This window comes from Camelus ferus, chromosome 17 (assembly GCF_009834535.1).
Source record: "Camelus ferus isolate YT-003-E chromosome 17, BCGSAC_Cfer_1.0, whole genome shotgun sequence".
Classification (NCBI taxonomy): Eukaryota; Metazoa; Chordata; class Mammalia; order Artiodactyla; family Camelidae; genus Camelus; species Camelus ferus.
In genome coordinates, this window is record NC_045712.1 from 30,039,941 (window position 1) to 30,046,739 (window position 6,799).

Here is a 6,799-nt window from a genome sequence, read left to right on the forward strand (position 1 = left end):
ACTGACGTGAACTTTCTGGAAATGAGGGCAAAATGTACACAATGTCATTTACACGTGGGGAACTGCAACAGCGAAATGCCTGCGATAGAGAAACTTGGGTGCACTAAAGCTGGAGCCGTGGAGTCAGACGGACTTGGGCTCAGACTTCGGCCTTTCAGCTGCACCCCTGGGCGACTTCTGGCAGGTCAGCAAATGCTGTGAGCCTCAGTGAGCTGTGAAGGTGGGGGCTGTGAGAATTACATGAGAGCCTGTGCAACCCACAGCACGGGGTTGGGCTCCCGTCCGCCTCAGTTCCTGAGAGCTGTCGGGGAAAACGCAATTACCAAGGTTGGCTTTAAAAGAGTGGAAAGTTATATACATATGTGTAGAGTGATGGTCAAGCTAAAGATTGTTTAAGTTGGTCTGTAGACTTAATTCAACTCTAATTAAAATCCCACAGCTTTGCCTATAGAGAAAACTTTATCTGGAGGATTTCTATGGAGGAATAAAGGCCAGGAAGAGGCAAGAAATGCTCCAAGAATAAGCTTGAAAGACTCAGGGGGAGAATACAGCCCAAGTGGTGGAGCACATGCTTGGCATGCATGAGGTCTTGGGCTCAATCCCCAGTACTGCCTCTATAAATGAGTAAACAGAACTAATGACTGCCCGCCCCATAACACACACAAAGATTGAAGGACTCACCCTCCTATATGCTGATGCCCACGCTGAATCTAAGACCATGGCAACCAGGACACCGTGTAACTGACAGAAGGATCGACAGATGGACGGCGGTACAGCACAGGCAGCCCAGAAACAGACTCACAGAAACGGCCACTGATACATGACATACCAACAGGACAGAAATGAAAGTTTGATACCGAATAAACACGGCACTGCAGATCAGTGTGGGAGGAAAGGATGATTCAGTAAATTGCGTCAGGGCAACTGATTATCCAAACGTAAAGAAAAAATAAAGTTGACTCCTTATCTCACACCAAAAAAAGTTACAGATGAAATCAAATCTCAAAGGCAAAATTCTACTTTTTTTAATTTTTTGGGATGGAGGTAATTAGGTTTCTTTAGTTTTATTTTATTAATTTTTAATGGAGGTGCTGGGGATTGAACCTGGGGCCTCGTGCACGTGAAGCACACACTCTACCACTGAGCTATGTCTCGCCTCCAGCAAAAGTTTTAATCTTTGGAAGAAAACGTAAAACCATGCTGTTTGATACAGTAGGCGCTAGCCACATGTCGCAATTAAAACTAAATAAAATAGGAAATTCAATCCCTAAGTCACACTAGCCACATTTCAAGTGCTCAGCAGCCGCACGTGGCTACTGTACCAGGCAGCACACATCAAGAACTTTCTATCATTGCAGAAAGTTCTGTTGTACAGTACTGATATCGAATAATACCTTTTCAACTTTGGGACAGGGAAATACTTCTTCTAAAAGACACAAAATATACTTTCCACAGAAGAAAATACTGATAATACAATAGTATTAAATGTTTAAGCTTCCACTTGTCAAAATAAACCACAAAGAAAACGAAAAAACAAGTTGCAGACTGGAAGATAACTCACAAATATACCTGAGAAAGATCAGCACCCACGCTGTACAGAGAGCGCCTATGTACTGCCTTCCAAGAAACGACAGCAAAAGACACGAGTGGGCATCTCAGAGAAGACTCACAGCTTCAAGGAAAAGCAAATCAGACCCCAAGGAGATTCCGCTTTTACCTACTAGATCAGCAGAAAGCAAATTTAAAGATACCAAGTTGGGGAGGATGTGGCTCTGTGGTGAGAGTATAAATCGGTACAAAACCTTTGGGAAGCAACTGGCATCATCTTGTAAGGCTGCGTATCCTTGCAAGGCAGCTCCTCTCTGTGGTGTGTACGCACGCAAGTGGCATTCCTGTGCAGGTATGCGTCAGAAGTCAGGCACAAGAATGTTCACAGCAGCATTTTCTTTTGTAATTGAAAAAAAAAACCCATAAAAAAATTAAATACTCAGCAATAAGAAAACAGGTTGAGCACGTTGTGGTATTCACAATGGGGTGCCATACAGCAGTGGAAAGGATGAACTGGGGGTGTGGGTAGTGCAGTGGTAGAGGGCACGCTTAGCATGGTCCTGGGGTCAATCCCCAGGACCTCTGTGAAAATGAACAAACAAACAAATTAATTAATTAAACCGAATTATCCCCCTCAAAAAACAGAGTAAAAAACTGTTAAAAAAGAAGAGGATGAAGTGCAGCTACATAACCTCAAGATGACCCTTCCGCTGTGCTCAGTACCACGAGTCCCAGAACATGCCCCATGGTGTGATACCGTTTACATACAGCCCCAAAGTGAGCAAAAACTAGAGAGCTCATTGCTGAAGCATACATACATACTTTTTATCTCCAAAATGCAAGGAGACAGTAAACTAAAACTTCAGGATGGTACTTACCTCTGGGGGTGGGCAGGGCAAGACAGAGATGGTGATGGTCTAGATCTACACGTGGAAGGAGAGTTCTTGGCTGTTACTGCATTGTTACGCTTTAAAACGTATACATATGTTACACACATTCTTTTGTATGCATCAAATATAAGTAAAAATGAAATAAAGGGGGAAAAAGTGGCCAACTGTCTTTTTCTTTTACTTTGCTGTGTTGTCTTAATGTTCCCTCCCCTCAAATCCTCAAATATATATGCTTTTTTTCCTAATCAGGAGAAAATAAATATATTAAATTACCGGGAAATGTCTTGTTCAATTTAGCAGTTGTTTACAAGTAGAATTGTGTCAGTGGCTCAAAAGAAAGGGTGTCACTCAGCTGCTGTGTATCCCTTGGCAACGTACACAACCTCCCTGAGATTCATTTTTGTGACTATAAAAGCCCAACGATGTTTCCCTGGAACCTTCTTTGGGGGGTTAAGGATAAAACACTTGAAGTGTCTGTCCCCTGGTGAGTCCTTGGTAAATGTATTGTGACCCCTGCCCAGTCATGATCGTAGCTTGTCACAGAGTAGCCGTTTATTCTTTGCAAAGGTGGGGGAGCGATTACATTCTTTATCTCACCCTAAAAAAGTCTGATTTATATTAATAATAATGGCTGACCTCTATAGCTTCCTGGCTGTGTTTATAAGCATTGTATAATAGTGGTGCTGAATGGGTGAATGAATGAATGAACCCTCTCAAAGGTAGATGCGAGCAGGGAAGAAATAGGGGACAACTTGGATGGAAGAACTCTTCTTATGAGGCTAGAAGCTGCCCCTAAAGCAAAGGCAGCCCCGAGTCTCCCTGTTATCTTGGGGACAGTCAGGGCTGGCCCGGGACCCCGCCCTGAATCATGCTGTGGGTAGCCAGGGTCTCCCAGGCACCCTGGCAGAGCGTCCACTTGCTGGGGCTTCTGAAAAGCTCCAGGTGAAAACGAGAGAGTGGCGCCACCTGGAGGGCAACAGTGGAAGGCTGGGGAGATTCCTAGAACTAAAGTTTTTTTAGTTCCGGGATGTGGCCTTGGGTAGGGGCTGGGGTGGGGAGAAGGCACCGCAAAAATCATCTCTGCTTTGTTTTTAAATTAAGTTTTTATTAAGATAATTGGAGATTCACCTGCTGTTGTAAGAAATACTACAGAGAAATTCTTTTGTACCCTTTGCCCAATTTCCCCCAATGGTAACATCTTGTATCTACAGTATATAGATCAATGGATTAGAACTGAGAGTCCAGAAGTTAATCCATACATTTATGGTCAATTGTTTTTTGATAAAGTGCCAAAACAATGCAAAGGGACAAAGAACAGTCTTTTCAACAAAGAGTGCTGGGACAGCTAGATGTCCACATGCAAAAGAAGGAAGTTGGACCCCCTACCACACACTGTATACAAAAACTAACTCAGAATGGGCCGAAGATCTAAATGTAAGAGGTGAAACTATAAAACTCTTAGAAGAAAACATAGGGATAAATCTTCATGAGCTTGGCTTCAACAATGATTCTTTTTTTATGATGTTAAGAATCTTTCTATATGTTGCTATCTGCATATCTTTTTTTACTTAAAAAGTTTTATTTATCTCTTATTTTTATTTTTTTGAGGTATAGTTGATTTATTTATAGTTGTGTTAGTTTCAGGTGTATAGCAAAGCGTTTCAGTTACTTCTATATTTTTTTTTCATAGTTTTTTTCATTATAGGTGATTATATGATACTGAATATAGTTCCCTGTGCTATACAGTAGGTCCTTGTTGTTTATCTATTTAGGCAATGATTTCTTACATATGACACCAAAAAGATACAACAAAAGAAAAAATTAGATAAACTGGACCTCACCAACGTATAGAACTTTTGTGTTTCAAAGAACACTATAAAGAAAGTGAAAAGGCAGCCTACAGAATGGGAGAAAGTATTTGTAAATCATATATCTGATAAGGGTCTAGTATCCAGATTATATAAAGAAGTCTTATAACTCTGGTAAGAAGACAAATAACCCAGTTTAAAAATGGGGATGGATCTGAATAGACATTTCTTCAAAGAACATGTACAAATGACCAAAAGCACCTGAAAAGATGCTCAACATCAGGGAAATGCAAATCAAAACCACAACGAGAGTCCACTTCACACCCACTAAAAAGACAGTATGTGTTGCTGAGGATATGGAGAAATTGTAGTATTTAAGACCATGCTGGTGGGAAAATAAATTGGGGCAAATGCTTTGGAAACCAGGCAGTTTCTCAAAAAGTCAAACAGAGTTATCCTATGACCAGCATTTCTACTCTTAGGTATACACCCAAGAGAAAGGAAAACATACGTCGCACAAAACCTTGTGCACAGATGTTCAGAGAAGCTTATTCACAAGAACCAGAAAGTGGAAACAACCCAAGTGTCCATTAACTGATGGATGGATAAACAAAACAAAACAAAACAAAAATATATGTATATATCCATAAAATGGAGTGTTATTCAGCGATAAGAAATAACGAAATACAGATTCATGCTATGATATAGCTGGACCTTGAAAACACTCTGCTAAGTGAAAGAAACCAGATACAAAAAAGGCCACATATTGCATGATTCTATTTACATGAAATGTTCAAAATAGGCAAATCCATAGAAACAGAAAGTAGATGAATGGTTGTGGGGCAGTGAGGAATGGAGAATGACTGTTAATGGAGACAGTGATGAGAATGTTCTGGAATTAGTGGTACTGGGTGCACAATTTTTTGAAGTACTTAATTGTATACTTATAAAAGGGTGAATTTTAAGGTATGTGGATTATGTCTCAATTTTTAAAAACTGGTAAAATTAATTAAAAAATAATTTCACAACAAAGATATTGATAATTTGTACAACCTATTAATCTTGTTCGGATTCTCCTAGTTTCTCCTGTACCTTTGGTATCCTGTTTCTACAAAGGAATTAGCAATTATCATGAAGAATGTATACTACAGTTAAAAGATTATAATAATAAAAAACACTACAATTACATATTCATACACAGGGCCAAAGTCACGACCCACAATTCTCATTGTAAAAACGAGGTATTATAAAAATTACCCTTAGTATATAGTTTCCTAGAATTAATATCATAATATAAGAGGATAACTTAACTCAACACAATTCATCTGCTTTTCACCGTCTTCACACAACAGTTCAAGTCTCTGGGGTCCTTTCCCTGTTTTAACCAAGAGGCATATTTATTTCACCTGAATTATAAACCCTTTTACACCGTGCTTTTCCCTTTTACTGTCTCATTTGTATAAGAAGTGTGTATATTGCCTCCCAAGAAATCAGAAATATCTTTTTATAAAGGTGCGGACTATTTCATCCGACGGATGCACCCTAATTCCTTTAACATTCCTCTTATTGCTGGACATTTGGGGTGTTTCCATTATCTTGCTGCAAACTGCTGCAGTGAACAACTTAGTTTTTCTCTTTCGGATGATTTCCTGCGCTTAAGGGGTGAGGTTACTGGTTCAAGATTTTGCACACCTTTCTGGCTCTTGATGATTTCACCGTGGCGCAACACCCCCTCTCCCGCTGCCCCGCTGCCCCCGACCCTCAGCCTCAGCCCCTGCAGAGCCAGACCCCGAGGCTGCCCCTCCCTCCCCGCCACCGGTCCCCGCGCTCTGCGCTCACCCGCTCCACCCTGGGCCCCGCCCCCGCCGGGCTCACCGGCGTCCGGCCGTGCTCGGGTCAGCCGCGCCCCGCCCCGCCCCGCCCCCGCGGCGGATGCACTGGGCTCGCCGGTGCGCCCAGTCCTGACCTGGGCTTCGGGATGTCCACGGGTCCCCGGCTCGGTTTCCCCCTGGCGTCTCCTCCCGCCCCCAGCGCCGGGCGGCGCGTCTAGTGGGCGCTCGATAATCTCCCAAAGATGTGAAGACCCTTCGAGGGCGCCGCGCCGGCCTTTTACTTAGACCGCGGGCGGTAGAACAGTTCGCAGCGGAGCTGACGCGAGGGGTGGGCGGCCGCGTTCGTGCAGCAGTTCACGCGCGGTGTGCCAGCATCGCCCACGGCAGCGAGTACAAGGCACTCAAAGCAATAAAGTAAGAATGCAGTGTGTTAGGCAGCCTTCCGAGCCCGGCAGAGAAGTCCGGCGGCGGAAGGGGCTGAAAGTGAGGCGAGGCCGGCGGGCTCCCCGGAGGAGGTGACCAGAACGGGTAGCATCTCTGAGGGGGGCCTGCTCCCGGCCAGCGAGCTAGGGCCTCGCCTCCAAAGCGAGGCACGACGCGGTGAGGCGAGGACGACTGCTACTCCCACTGGGCCCAGAGGAGGGCGTGAAGCCCGGACTCTAACCCGGGCACGGCCGCAGGCCCCTCCCGGCAGGGACGGGGTTAACGCCCGGCGCGGCGG